At 55.3% G+C, this 16250-nt stretch overlaps 1 protein-coding gene across 1 annotated transcript in view; it reads left to right on the forward strand.

The window, feature by feature from the left end:
• Positions 1-16250, forward strand: part of NXPH4 (neurexophilin 4) — a 611503-nt gene that overhangs the window by 31475 nt on the left and 563778 nt on the right. The gene's annotated exons all lie outside the window — the stretch shown is intronic.

Consider the following 16250-nt stretch of genomic DNA (forward strand, 5'->3'; position numbering starts at 1 on the left):
ATTAAGGGTTTAACGGCGCCGTCGGCGCTGTTAACCCTTAACGCCTGATTTCCACTTTAACGCCTGCTTTTAGCAGGCGTTAAGTATCAAGGCGCTAAGCGTCCTTGGCGCTAATTACGGCACCGTAATTTACGGTGCTGTAATTAGCGCCTTCCCCACTCCCATTATGCCCTATGGGGCAAAAATGGGAATGGGGAAGGGTAAATGGGGATTGGGGATTTACCGCCCCACTCACCTTGGAATGGGGCGGTAAATCCGCCATCCACCATGATGTAAACGGAGTTTACACCATGGTGGTAAAGTAGGGAACTTACCACCTGGGTTGGAATGAGCCTTATTTGCCTCCTGGGCTGCTCTGGTATATTTGCAGCCCGGGTGGGCTTCTCCTTTGGGGTTGCTTTGCCAGGCCCCAAGGCAGGCCGACATGGGGCATGGCCGCGTCGCCTAGTCTAGGCTGAAACGCGCGCTCGGCCTGAGCTGGGAGGCGCTGTTCTACTCGAGACTGCCACATACAAGCGGTCCAGGGTCTTTAATGTTGGGCCCACCCGGTATAGCAAAAGGGTGGGACGACAGATTCCAAGGCTCCATGAGGGTCGGGCTGCTCCAGGCACACAGTATGGGCCTACGGTAGACACCTGGCGGCACCTGTCATCCAGCCCGGTTGTCAATGTTTTCCTAGCCCTAGGGGCCATTCGAGGCCTTGGCCCACCAGAGAGCTGTTCATTTTTGCCTCTTTCTTTCTCTCCTGTCTCAAACAGTTAGCCCAGCTTTTTTTCTTAATGTTCTCTGCCCAGTCCCTCTCTAGACATTGGAGGCTCTGTCCTTGTTCCTTCTTTTCTTTTTTTCTTTTCTACATTCCATCCAGCCCCCTGGTGGGATGAACAACCCAGGCAAGTAACTGTAAAACACACCATCACAATACTAAATAAATAAACTATTACCACACCCTGGTGTCCGTGTCTTTATTTCCCTCAAGGGACCTGCATGTAGCCCTGACCTAGCCGTGTCCATATTGGCCCAGTGGCTACATGTGGTTTCACTTGTGTGTACGGTCTTTTATTTCCAAGAAAGCAGGGTTCTCTTTTCTGCAGATTGGATCTCTTGTGCAGCTCTCACTGCACTAGAGCCCCTTCCAAAAGGAAGCGCGGTTCATTCCAATGACACCCCACCGGTAACAACGCACTACAGTGACTCCACACTGGGCTGTACCCTCAGTGACTCCACACTGGGCTGTACCCTCAGTGACTCCACACTGGGCTGTACCCTCAGTGACTCCACACTGGGCTCTACCCTCAATGACTCCACACTGGGCTGTACCCTCAGTGACTCCACACTGGGCTGTATCATCAGTGACTCCACACTGGGCTCTACAGTCAGTGACTCCACACTGGCCTCTACCCTCAGTGACTCCACACTGGGCTCTACCCTCAGTGACTCCACACTGGGCTGTACCCTCAGTGACTCCACAGTGGGGTCTAAACTCAGTGACTCCACACTGGGCTGTATCCCCAGTGACTCCACACTGGGCTCTACACTCAGTGACTCCACACTGGGCTGTATCCTCAGTGACTTCACACTGGGCTCTACCCTCAGTGACTCCACACTGGGCTCTACCCTCAGTGACTCCACACTGGGCTGTACCTTCAGTGACTGCACACTGGGCTGTATCATCAGTGACTCCACACTGGGCTCTACAGTCAGTGTCTCCACACTGGCCTCTACCCTCAGTGACTCCACACATTTGGCTCTACACTCAGTGACTCCACAATGGGCTGTACCCTCAGTGACTCCACACTGGGCTCTACCCTCAGTGACTCCACACTGGGCTGTACCCTCAGTGACTCCACACTGGGCTCTACCCTCAGTGACTCCACACTGGGCTGTACCCTCAGTGACTCCACACTGGACTGTACCCTCAAGGAATCTACACTGGGCTCTACCCTCAGTGACTCCACACTGGGCTGTATCCTCAGTGACTCCACACTGGGCTCTACACTCAGTGACTCCACACTGGGCTGTATCCTCAATGACTCCACACTGGGCTCTACCCTCAGTGACTCCACACTGGGCTCTACCATCAGTGACTCCACACTGGGCTGTACCCTCATTGACTCCACACTGGGCTGTATCACCAGTGACTCCGCACTGGGCTCTATAGTCAGTGACTCCACACTGGCCTCTACCCTCAGTGACTCCACACTGGGCTCTACACTCAGTGACTCCACACTGGGCTGTACCCTCAGTGACTCCACACTGGGCTCTACCCTCAGTGACTCCACATTGGGCTCTATCCTCAGTGACTCCACACTGGGCTGTACCCTCAGTGACTCCACACTGGGATGTATCACCAGTGACTCCACACTGGGCTCTACAGTCAGTGACTCCACACTGGCCTCTACCCTCAGTGACTCCACACTGGGCTCTACACTCAGTGACTCCACACTGGGCTGTACCCTCAGTGACTCCACACTGGGCTCTACCCTCAGTGACTCCACACTGGGCTCTACCCTCAGTGACTCCACACTGGGATGTACCCTCAGTGACTCCACATTGGGCTCTACCCTCAGTGACTCCACACTGGGCTCTACCCTCAGTGACTCCACACTGGGCTGTACCCTCAGTGACTCCACACTGGGCACTACAGAAAGTGACTCCACACTGGGCTCTACACTCAGTGACTCCACACTGGGCTGTACCCTCAGTGACTCCACACTGGGCTGTACCCTCAGTGACTCCACACTGGGCTCTACCCTCAGTGACTCCACACTGGGCTGTATCACCAGTGACTCCACACTGGGCTCTACAGTCAGTGACTCCACACTCGCCTCTACCCTCAGTGACTCCACACTGGGCTCTACACTCAGTGACTCCACACTGGGCTGTACCCTCAGTGACTCCACACTGGGCTGTACCCTCAGTGACTCCACACTGGGCTCTACCCTCAGTGACTCCACACTGGGCTGTACCCTCAGTGACTCCACACTGGGCTGTACCCTCAGTGACTCCACACTGGGCTCTACCCTCAGTGACTCCACACTGGGCTGTATCCTCAGTGACTCCACACTGGGCTCTACACTCAGTGACTCCACACTGGGCTGTATCCTCAGTGACTCCACACTGGGCTCTACCCTCAGTGACTCCACACTGGGCTCTACCCTCAGTGACTCCGCACTGGGCTGTACCCTCAGTGACTCCACACTGGGCTGTATCATCAGTGACTCCACACTGGGCTCTACAGTCAGTGACTCCACACTGGCCTCTACCCTCAGTGACTTCACACTGGGCTCTACACTCAGTGACTCCACACTGGGCTGTACCCTCAGTGACTTCACACTGGGCTGTACCCTCAGTGACTCCACACTGGGCTCTACCCTCTGTGACTCCACACTGGGCTGTATCCTCAGTGACTCCACACTGGGCTCTACCCTCAGTGACTCTACACTGGGCTCTTCCCTCAGTGACTCCACACTGGGCTGTGCCCTCAGTGACTGCACACTGGGCTGTATCATCAGTGACTCTTCACTGGGCTCTACAGTCAGTGACTCCACACTGGCCTCTACCCTCAGTGACTCCGCACTGGGCTCTACACTCAGTGACTCCACAGTGGGCTGTACCCTCAGTGACTCCACACTGGGCTGTATCCTCAGTGACTCCACACTGGGCTCTACACTCAGTGACTCCACACTGGGCTGTATCATCAGTGACTCCACACTGGGCTCTACAGTCAGTGACTCCACACTGGCCTCTACCCTCAGTGACTCCACACTGGGCTCTAAACTCAGTGACTCCACACTGGGCTGCACCCTCAGTGACTCCACACTAGGCTGTACCCTCAGTGACTCCACACTGGGCTCTACCCTCAGTGACTCCACACTGGGCTGTACCCTCAGTGACTCCACACTGGGCTCTACCCTCAGTGACTCCACACTGGGCTGTACCCTCAGTAACTCCACACTGGGCTGTATCACCAGTGACTCCACACTGGGCTCTAGAGTCAGTGACTCCACACTGGCCTCTACCCTCAGTGACTCCACACTGGGCTCTACCCTCAGTGACTCCACACTGGGCTCTACCCTCAGTGACTCTGCACTGGGCTGTACCCTCAGTGACTCCGCACTGGGCTGTATCATCAGTGACTCCACACTGGGCTCTACCCACAGTGACTCCACACTGGGCTGTATCATCAGTGACTCCACACTGGGCTCTACCCACAGTGACTCCACACTGGGCTGTACCCTCAGTGACTCCACACTGGGCTGTATCACCAGTGACTCCACACTGGGCTCTACACTCAGTGACTCCACACTGGGCTGTACCCTCAGTGACTCCACACTGGGCTGTACCCTCAGTGACTCCACACTGGGCTCTACCCTCAGTGACTCCACACTGGGCTGTATCACCAGTGACTCCACACTGGGCTCTACAGTCAGTGACTCCACACTCGCCTCTACCCTCAGTGACTCCACACTGGCCTCTACACTCAGTGACTCCACACTGGGCTGTACCCTCAGTGACTCCACACTGGGCTGTACCCTCAGTGACTCCACACTGGGCTCTACCCTCAGTGACTCCACACTGGGCTGTACCCTCAGTGACTCCACACTGGGCTGTACCCTCAGTGACTCCACACTGGGCTCTACCCTCAGTGACTCCACACTGGGCTGTATCCTCAGTGACTCCACACTGGGCTCTACACTCAGTGACTCCACACTGGGCTGTATCCTCAGTGACTCCACACTGGGCTCTACCCTCAGTGATTCCACACTGGGCTCTACCCTCAGTGACTCCGCACTGGGCTGTACCCTCAGTGACTCCACACTGGGCTGTATCATCAGTGACTCCACACTGGGCTCTACAGTCAGTGACTCCACACTGGCCTCTACCCTCAGTGACTTCACACTGGGCTCTACACTCAGTGACTCCACACTGGGCTGTACCCTCAGTGACTTCACACTGGGCTGTACCCTCAGTGACTCCACACTGGGCTCTACCCTCTGTGACTCCACACTGGGCTGTATCCTCAGTGACTCCACACTGGGCTCTACCCTCAGTGACTCTACACTGGGCTCTTCCCTCAGTGACTCCACACTGGGCTGTGCCCTCAGTGACTGCACACTGGGCTGTATCATCAGTGACTCTTCACTGGGCTCTACAGTCAGTGACTCCACACTGGCCTCTACCCTCAGTGACTCCGCACTGGGCTCTACACTCAGTGACTCCACAGTGGGCTGTACCCTCAGTGACTCCACACTGGGCTGTATCCTCAGTGACTCCACACTGGGCTCTACACTCAGTGACTCCACACTGGGCTGTATCATCAGTGACTCCACACTGGGCTCTACAGTCAGTGACTCCACACTGGCCTCTACCCTCAGTGACTCCACACTGGGCTCTACACTCAGTGACTCCACACTGGGCTGCACCCTCAGTGACTCCACACTAGGCTGTACCCTCAGTGACTCCACACTGGGCTCTACCCTCAGTGACTCCACACTGGGCTGTACCCTCAGTGACTCCACACTGGGCTCTACCCTCAGTGACTCCACACTGGGCTGTACCCTCAGTAACTCCACACTGGGCTGTATCACCAGTGACTCCACACTGGGCTCTAGAGTCAGTGACTCCACACTGGCCTCTACCCTCAGTGACTCCACACTGGGCTCTACCCTCAGTGACTCCACACTGGGCTCTACCCTCAGTGACTCTGCACTGGGCTGTACCCTCAGTGACTCCGCACTGGGCTGTATCATCAGTGACTCCACACTGGGCTCTACCCACAGTGACTCCACACTGGGCTGTATCATCAGTGACTCCACACTGGGCTCTACCCACAGTGACTCCACACTGGGCTGTACCCTCAGTGACTCCACACTGGGCTGTATCACCAGTGACTCCACACTGGGCTCTACACTCAGTGACTCCACACTGGGCTGTATCACTAGTGACTCCACACTGGGCTCTACACTCAGTGACTCCACACTGGGCTGTATCCTCAGTAACTCCACACTGGGCTGTATCACCAGTGACTCCACACTGGGCTCTACACTCAGTGACTCCACACTGGGCTGTATCCTCAGTGACTCCACACTGGGCTCTACCCTCAGTGACTCCACACTGGGGTCTACCCTCAGTGACTCCGCACTGGGCTGTACCCTTAGTGACTCCAGTATCATCAGTGACTCCACACTGGGCTCTACAGTCAGTGACTCCACACTGCCCTCTACCCTCAGTGACTCCACACTGGGCTCTACACTCAGTGACTCCACACTGGGCTGTACCCTCAGTGACTTCACACTGGGCTGTACCCTCAGTGACTCCACACTGGGCTCTACCCTCTGTGACTCCACACTGGGCTGTATCCTCAGTGACTCCACACTGGGCTCTACCCTCAGTGACTCTACACTGGGCTCTTCCCTCAGTGACTCCACACTGGGCTGTACCCTCAGTGACTGCACACTGGGCTGTATCATCAGTGACTCCACACTGGGCTCTACAGTCAGTGACTCCACACTGGCCTCTACCCTCAGTGACTCTGCACTGGGCTCTACACTCAGTGACTCCACAGTGGGCTGTACCCTCAGTGACTCCACACTGGGCTGTATCCTCAGTGACTCCACACTGGGCTCTACACTCAGTGACTCCACACTGGGCTGTATCCTCAGTGACTCCACTCTGGGCTCTATCCTCAGTGACTCCACACTGGGCTGTACCCTCAGTGACTCCACAGTGGGCTGTATCATTAGTGACTCCACACTGGGCTCTACAGTCAGTGACTCCACACTGGCCTCTACCCTCAGTGACTCCACACTGGGCTCTACACTCAGTGACTCCACACTGGGCTGTACCCTCAGTGACTCCAGACTGGGCTGTACCCTCAGTAACTCCACACTGGGCTGTATCCTCAGTGACTCCACACTGGGCTCTACCCTCAGTGACTCCACACTGGGCTGTATCCTCAGTGACTCCACACTGGGCTCTACACTCAGTGACTTCACACTGGGCTGTATCCTCAGTGACTCCACACTGGGCTGTACCCTCAGTGACTCCACACTTGGCTGTACCCTCAGTGACTCCACACTGGGCTCTACACTCAGTGACTCCACACTGGGCTGTACCCTCAGTGACTCCACACTGGGCTGTACCCTCAGTGACTCCACACTGGGATCTACCCTCAGTGACTCCACACTGGGCTGTACCCTCAGTGACTCCACACTGGGCTGTACCCTCAGTGACTCCACACTGGGCTCTACCCTCAGTGACTCCACACTGGGCTGTATCCTCAGTGACTCCACACTGGGCTCTACACTCAGTGACTCCACACTGGGCTGTATCCTCAGTGACTCCACACTGGGCTCTACCCTCAGTGACTCCACACTGGGCTCTACCCTCAGTGACTCCGCACTGGGCTGTACCCTCAGTGACTCCACACTGGGCTGTATCATCAGTGACTCCACACTGGGCTCTACAGTCAGTGACTCCACACTGGCCTCTACCCTCAGTGACTCCACACTGGGCTCTACCCTCAGTGACTCTACACTGGGCTCTTCCCTCAGTGACTCCACACTGGGCTGTACCCTTAGTGACTGCACACTGGGCTGTATCATCAGTGACTCCACACTGGGCTCTACAGTCAGTGACTCCACACTGGCCTCTACCCTCAGTGACTCCGCACTGGGCTCTACACTCAGTGACTCCACAGTGGGCTGTACCCTCAGTGACTCCACACTGGGCTGTATCCTCAGTGACTCCACACTGGGCTCTACACTCAGTGACTCCACACTGGGCTGTATCATCAGTGACTCCACACTGGCCTCTACCCTCAGTGACTCCACACTGGGCTCTACACCCAGTGACTCCACACTGGGCTGTACCCTCAGTGACTCCACACTGGGCTGTACCCTCAGTGACTCCACACTGGGCTCTACCCTCAGTGACTCCACACTGGGCTGTACCCTCAGTGACTCCACACTGGGCTCTACCCTCAGTGACTCCACACTGGGCTGTACCCTCAGTAACTCCACACTGGGCTGTATCACCAGTGACTCCACACTGGGCTCTACAGTCAGTGACTCCACACTGGCCTCTACCCTCAGTGACTCCACACTGGGCTCTACCCTCAGTGACTCCACACTGGGCTCTACCCTCAGTGACTCTGCACTGGGCTGTAACCTCAGTGACTCCACACTGGGCTGTATCATCAGTGACTCCACACTGGGCTCTACCCAAGTGACTCCACATTGGGCTGTACCCTCAGTGACTCCACACTGGGCTCTACCCTCAGTGACTCCACACTGGGCTGTATCCTCAGTAACTCCACACTGGGCTGTATCACCAGTGACTCCACACTGGGCTCTACACTCAGTGACTCCACACTGGGCTGTATCCTCAGTGACTCCACACTGGGCTCTACCCTCAATGACTCCACACTGGGCTCTACCCTCAGTGACTCCGCACTGGGCTGTACCCTTAGTGACTCCACACTGGGCTGTACCCTCAGTGACTCCACACTGGGCTCTACCCTCAGTGACTCCACACTGGGCTGTACCCTCAGTAACTCCACACTGGGCTGTATCACCAGTGACTCCACACTGGGCTCTACACTCAGTGACTCCACACTGGGCTGTATCCTCAGTGACTCCACACTGGGCTCTACCCTCAGTGACTCCACACTGGGCTCTACCCTCAGTGACTCTGCACTGGGCTGTACCCTCAGTGACTCCACACAGCGCTGTATCATTAGTGACTCCACACTGGGCTCTACAGTCAGTGACTCCACACTGGCCTCTACCCTCAGTGACTCCACACTGGGCTCTACACTCAGTGACTCCACACTGGGCTGTACCCTCAGTGACTTCACACTGGGCTGTACCCTCAGTGACTCCACACTGGGCTCTACCCTCTGTGACTCCACACTGGGCTGTATCCGCAGTGACTCCACACTGGGCTCTACCCTCAGTGACTCTACACTGGGCTCTTCCCTCAGTGACTCCACACTGGGCTGTACCCTCAGTGACTGCACACTGGGCTGTATCATCAGTGACTCCACACTGGGCTCTACAGTCAGTGACTCCACACTGGCCTCTACCCTCAGTGACTCCGCACTGGGCTCTACACTCAGTGACTCCACAGTGGGCTGTACCCTCAGTGACTCCACACTGGGCTGTATCCTCAGTGACTCCACACTGGGCTCTACACTCAGTGACTCCACACTGGGCTGTATCCTCAGTGACTCCACTCTGGGCTCTATCCTCAGTGACTCCACACTGGGCTGTACCCTCAGTGACTCCACAGTGGGCTGTATCATTAGTGACTCCACACTGGGCTCTACAGTCAGTGACTCCACACTGGCCTCTACCCTCAGTGACTCCACACTGGGCTCTACACTCAGTGACTCCACACCGGGCTGTACCCTCAGTAACTCCACACTGGGCTGTACCCTCAGTAACTCCACACTGGGCTGTACCCTCAGTAACTCCACACTGGGCTGTACCCTCAGTGACTCCACACTGGGCTCTACCCTCAGTGACTCCACACTGGGCTGTATCCTCAGTGACTCCACACTGGGCTCTACACTCAGTGACTTCACACTGGGCTGTATCCTCAGTGACTCCACACTGGGCTGTACCCTCAGTGACTCCACACTGGGCTGTACCCTCAGTGACTCCACACTGGGCTGTACCCTCAGTGACTGCACACTGGGCTGTATCATCAGTGACTCCACACTGGGCTCTACAGTCAGTGACTCCACACTGGCCTCTACCCTCAGTGACTCCACACTGGGCTCTACACTCAGTGACTCCACACTGGGCTGTACCCTCAGTGACTCCACACTGGCCTCTACCCTCAGTGACTCCACACTGGGCTCTACACTCAGTGACTCCACACTGGGCTCTACCCTCAGTGACTCTGCACTGGGCTGTAACCTCAGTGACTCCACACTGGGCTGTATCATCAGTGACTCCACACTGGGCTCTACCCAAGTGGCTCCACATTGGGCTGTACCCTCAGTGACTCCACACTGGGCTCTACCCTCAGTGACTCCACACTGGGCTCTACCCTCAGTGACTCTGCACTGGGCTGTAACCTCAGTGACTCCACACTGGGCTGTACCCTCAGTGACTCCACACTGGGCTCTACCCTCAGTGACTCCACACTGGGCTGTACCCTCAGTAACTCCACACTGGGCTGTATCACCAGTGACTCCACACTGGGCTCTACACTCAGTGACTCCACACTGGGCTGTATCCTCAGTGACTCCACACTGGGCTCTACCCTCAGTGACTCCACACTGGGCTCTACCCTCAGTGACTCCACACTGGGCTGTATCCTCAGTGACTCCACACTGGGCTCTACACTCAGTGACTTCACACTGGGCTGTATCCTCAGTGACTCCACACTGGGCTGTACCCTCAGTGACTCCACACTGGGCTGTACCCTCAGTGACTCCACACTGGGCTGTACCCTCAGTGACTGCACACTGGGCTGTATCATCAGTGACTCCACACTGGGCTCTACAGTCAGTGACTCCACACTGGCCTCTACCCTCAGTGACTCCACACTGGGCTCTACACTCAGTGACTCCACACTGGGCTGTACCCTCAGTGACTCCACACTGGCCTCTACCCTCAGTGACTCCACACTGGGCTCTACACTCAGTGACTCCACACTGGGATGTACCCTCAGTAACTCCACACTGGGCTGTACCCTCAGTAACTCCACACTGGGCTGTACCCTCAGTGACTCCACACTGGGCTCTACCCTCAGTGACTCCACACTGGGCTGTATCCTCAGTGACTCCACACTGGGCTCTACACTCAGTGACTCCACACTGGGCTGTATCCTCAGTGACTCCACACTGGGCTCTACCCTCAGTGACTCCGCACTGGGCTCTACACTCAGTGACTCCACACTGGGCTGCACCCTCAGTGACTCCACACTGGGCTCTACCCTCAGTGACTCCACACTGGGCTGTACCCTCAGTGACTCCACACTGGGCTCTACACTCAGTGACTCCACACTGGGCTGTACCCTCAGTGACTCCACACTGGCCTCTACCCTCAGTGACTCCACACTGGGCTCTACACTCAGTGACTCCACACTGGGCTCTACCCTCAGTGACTCTGCACTGGGCTGTAACCTCAGTGACTCCACACTGGGCTGTATCACCAGTGACTCCACACTGGGCTCTACAGTCAGTGACTCCACACTGGCCTCTACCCTCAGTGACTCCACACTGGGCTCTACCCTCAGTGACTCCACACTGGGCTCTACCCTCAGTGACTCTGCACTGGGCTGTAACCTCAGTGACTCCACACTGGGCTGTATCATCAGTGACTCCACACTGGGCTCTACCCAAGTGACTCCACATTGGGCTGTACCCTCAGTGACTCCACACTGGGCTCTACCCTCAGTGACTCCACACTGGGCTGTATCCTCAGTAACTCCACACTGGGCTGTATCCTCAGTGACTCCACACTGGGCTCTACACTCAATGACTCCACACTGGGCTCTACCCTTAGTGACTCCGCACTGGGCTGTACCCTTAGTGACTCCACACTGGGCTGTACCCTCAGTGACTCCACACTGGGCTCTACCCTCAGTGACTCCACACTGGGCTGTACCCTCAGTAACTCCACACTGGGCTGTATCACCAGTGACTCCACACTGGGCTCTACCCTCAGTGACTCCACACTGGGCTGTATCCTCAGTGACTCCACACTGGGCTCTACCCTCAGTGACTCCACACTGGGCTCTACCCTCAGTGACTCTGCACTGGGCTGTACCCTCAGTGACTCCACACAGCGCTGTATCATTAGTGACTCCACACTGGGCTCTACAGTCAGTGACTCCACACTGGCCTCTACCCTCAGTGACTCCACACTGGGCTCTACACTCAGTGACTCCACACTGGGCTGTACCCTCAGTGACTTCACACTGGGCTGTACCCTCAGTGACTCCACACTGGGCTCTACCCTCTGTGACTCCACACTGGGCTGTATCCTCAGTGACTCCACACTGGGCTCTACCCTCAGTGACTCTACACTGGGCTCTTCCCTCAGTGACTCCACACTGGGCTGTACCCTCAGTGACTGCACACTGGGCTGTATCATCAGTGACTCCACACTGGGCTCTACACTCAGTGACTCCACAGTGGGCTGTACCCTCAGTGACTCCACACTGGGCTGTATCCTCAGTGACTCCACACTGGGCTCTACACTCAGTGACTCCACACTGGGCTGTATCCTCAGTGACTCCACTCTGGGCTCTATCCTCAGTGACTCCACACTGGGCTGTACCCTCAGTGACTCCACAGTGGGCTGTATCATTAGTGACTCCACACTGGGCTCTACAGTCAGTGACTCCACACTGGCCTCTACCCTCAGTGACTCCACACTGGGCTCTACACTCAGTGACTCCACACTGGGCTCTACCCTCAGTAACTCCACACTGGGCTGTACCCTCAGTGACTCCACACTGGGCTCTACCCTCAGTAACTCCACACTGGGCTGTATCCTCAGTGACTCCACACTGGGCTCTACACTCAGTGACTTCACACTGGGCTGTATCCTCAGTGACTCCACACTGGGCTGTACCCTCAGTGACTCCACACTGGGCTGTACCCTCAGTGACTCCACACTGGGCTGTACCCTCAGTGACTGCACACTGGGCTGTATCATCAGTGACTCCACACTGGGCTCTACAGTCAGTGACTCCACACTGGCCTCTACTCTCAGTGACTCCACACTGGGCTCTACACTCAGTGACTCCACACTGGGCTGTACCCTCAGTGACTCCACACTGGCCTCTACCCTCAGTGACTCCACACTGGGCTCTACACTCAGTGACTCCACACTGGGATGTACCCTCAGTAACTCCACACTGGGCTGTACCCTCAGTAACTCCACACTGGGCTGTACCCTCAGTGACTCCACACTGGGCTCTACCCTCAGTGACTCCACACTGGGCTGTATCCTCAGTGACTCCACACTGGGCTCTACACTCAGTGACTCCACACTGGGCTGTATCCTCAGTGACTCCACACTGGGCTCTACCCTCAGTGACTCCGCACTGGGCTCTACACTCAGTGACTCCACACTGGGCTGCACCCTCAGTGACTCCACACTGGGCTCTACCCTCAGTGACTCCACACTGGGCTGTACCCTCAGTGACTCCACACTGGGCTGTATCATCAGTGACTCCACACTGGGCTCTACAGTCAGTGACTCCACACTGGCCTCTACCCTCAGTGACTCCACACTGGGCTCTACACTCAGTGACTCCACACTGGGCTGTACCCTCAGTGACTCCACACTGGGCAGTATCATCAGTGATTCCACACTGGGCTCTACAGTCAGTGACTCCACACTGGGCTCTACAGTCAGTGACTCCACACTGGGCTCCACCCTCGCTCGTTGCAGCAACGTGCTATTGGGAACTACTCTCATCACAGTAAGATCACACTGGGAGCTGCACTCCCATCAATAACATCTTACTGGGAGCAGCGCTCACTGCAGTGACATCACCCTGGGAGCAATCTTCACTTCAGCGCCTTGATACTTGGAGCTACTCTCTAGGATATGCCCTTGCCGTAGGGACATCACACCATGAGCTATCCTCACCTCATTGATCATGCTCAGACAAGCCTGTGCTGCAGTGACGCCCCCCTGGGAGCCAGTCCCACTGCAAGAATTTGAAACTGGGAAGTACTCTCACCACAAACACATCCCACTGGCCACTGCATTTGCTGCTGTGACATTACAGTGGGAGCAGTCTCCACTTGCATTACATCACACCGGGAGAAGTCCTTGCCGCACTGGCAGCCTGAAGGGCCTCCCTGCAGCAACATGACACTAAAAGTACTCTTAGCACAGTGCCATCACACTGGGAACTCCCCTCACTGCAGTGACCTTGCAGTGGGCGCTGTCCTCATTGCAGCAACGTGACACTGGGAGCTACTCTCACCAGAGTGACCTCCCACTGAGGTCCACCCTTGCAGCAGTGACATCACTGTGGGAACTTTCCTCTCTGCAGTGACAACACGCTAGGACATCACACTGCTGCACAGTGATGGTGGGAACTGCGCTCACTTCAGTGGCATCACACTTTGAGCTTCCCTGGGTGAAGTGGCAGCACATCACAAGCGGTCCAACCTGAACAAGCACGACACCGGGAGCTGTCCTCACGGCAGACACATTGCGATGCTCTGTATTTTCTTCCTTACAAGTGGAATGGCTGTTTACAATCTTTGAAAATACTTGGTTATTTGCATTGGTCTCGGGACGATCCACTTAGGATAACTCATTCAGTCTCTATTGGCTTTAGACACTCCAGTGTGAGCAGAGTTATACACTCTCAAATGCACTGTAACACTTACCGCTGCCATGTTTTAATGTGACCTTTGCCAAAATAATATTATTTGCAGGTGTTACGGTATTTTATTTTATTTAAACTTGTATACAGTGCTGGTACTACCCAGAGTCTCGGGGCGCCTTACCAAGTTCAATAGAGATGGGGGTGAATAAAAAGAATAGGAAAGGAAGGTTAGGGTAGACATAGGATATGCGGGCGGGTGGTCTGGCTGTTTTAGGTGCAGAGAGCAGGTACGCTTTGGGACGGTGATGATGGAAGGTGCAGTAGGGATTTTGCTTGGGAGGGCAATCCAGGCGCCGGGTGCTCAGTGTGTGAAAGGTGCAGGTTAGCTTGCAGAGTGGAATGGATGGCAGATTTTGGTTGGCTTGTCTGGTGTTTGTGGAAAGTTGTTTACAGTTTGTTGTGAAGGTAGGATGGGGTTTTAAGGTGGAGGTCGTTGTATCTGATGCAGAGCTATTTGATAGCAATCCTCTGGGGTATTGGGAGCCCGTGAAGCTGGGTTGTAGCATGTGTATTTTGGTAGGTGTAGAATGAGCCTTGCCGCTGCGTTCTGTACAGCTTGCAGTTGCAGGGGTCTGAGAGTGCTGCTGGGAAGTCCAGTGAGGATAGCGTTTCCATAGTCCAGCTTGGACAGAACTAGAGCCTGGGCTATGGTACGCAAGTCGTCGGGGGGAAAGATGTGTCTTATCTTGCATAGAAGGTGTAGCTGCAGGATGCATGTTTTGATAATGGCAGCTATGTGTAGTCTGAGGAATAGGAGGGGTTCGATGTTGATGCCAAGGGGCTGGAATGGTGTGGAGAGAGACGTGTGTGGGTTGTCTATGGAGAGTTCTTTGATCCAGGGGCTGTGGTTGGGTTTGTCCCTGGGTGAGGGATTGATGAGGAGGCGTTCTGTTTTGAATGGGTTGAGATTGAGGAAGTGGGTGTCCATCCAAGGCATGATGTATTAGAGGAAGAATCTGAGGGTGCAGAGTTGTGAGGGGAGGAGATTTGAAAGTATATTTGTGTGTCAGTGAATTGGAGAAAGTGCATGTTGAGATTGCTAAGAGTCTGTCCTAGGGATTCAACGTATAGGGTGGGCCAGAAGGGCGAGAGGGAGGATCCTTCTGGTACGCTATATTTGACTGGGGGAACTGGGGTGGGATTTGATCGATAGAGGGGCAGTGAGGAAGAAACCAGTCTAGAGCAGTGCTTCAGAGCTTCATCCTGTGGGATAGGATGTTTAGGAGAATTGTGTGGTCGACAGTGTCAATGGAGTGGTCGAGGAGGACTACAAGGGATATCTGTCCTTTGCCAGTGACATTGTGGAGGTCATTCAAGATATGAAGTGTTACACTGTCAGTGCTGTGGCAGGGGGCAACTTGACTGGAAGGAGTTGAGGAGGTTCATTATGCTGATGTGGTATTGGAGCTGGCTTGTGACAAAGGTTTCCATGATTCTGATTCTGTCGAGGTAGGACAGGATTGTGATGGGATGGTCGTTTTCAAGGAGCGTGGGTTTGAGATGGTTTCTTCAGGAGGGGGGATTTGTCCTGTTTTGAGAGCAGTGGGTAAGACGCCGTGTGAAAGACAGGAGTTGATGTTGCTGACCCCGTGTGGAGATGCAGTTGAATGCAACCTTGAGCTGGGCATGAATCATCCAGAACGTGTGCTGACCTTGTTTTCGCAGTGAGGAAGATAATGGTATTATGGCCAGTGGTATGGAATGTGTCCCAATGTTTCAGGGCTTGTGTATGGGGGTGTAAGAGGAACTGTGGATGGCAGGGCTTGTCTGATGGTGTGTATTTAGCAAGCAAAGTAGTGAATGAAAGAGTTGCATACTGTGGTTGGTATGGGCGTGACAAGTGGTGGATGGTGGTTTTGAGAGTGACTGAATATTGT

Source organism: Ambystoma mexicanum, chromosome 3q (assembly GCF_040938575.1).
Source record: "Ambystoma mexicanum isolate Mex_15411 chromosome 3q, UKY_AmexF1_1, whole genome shotgun sequence".
NCBI classification, from domain to species: Eukaryota; Metazoa; Chordata; class Amphibia; order Caudata; family Ambystomatidae; genus Ambystoma; species Ambystoma mexicanum.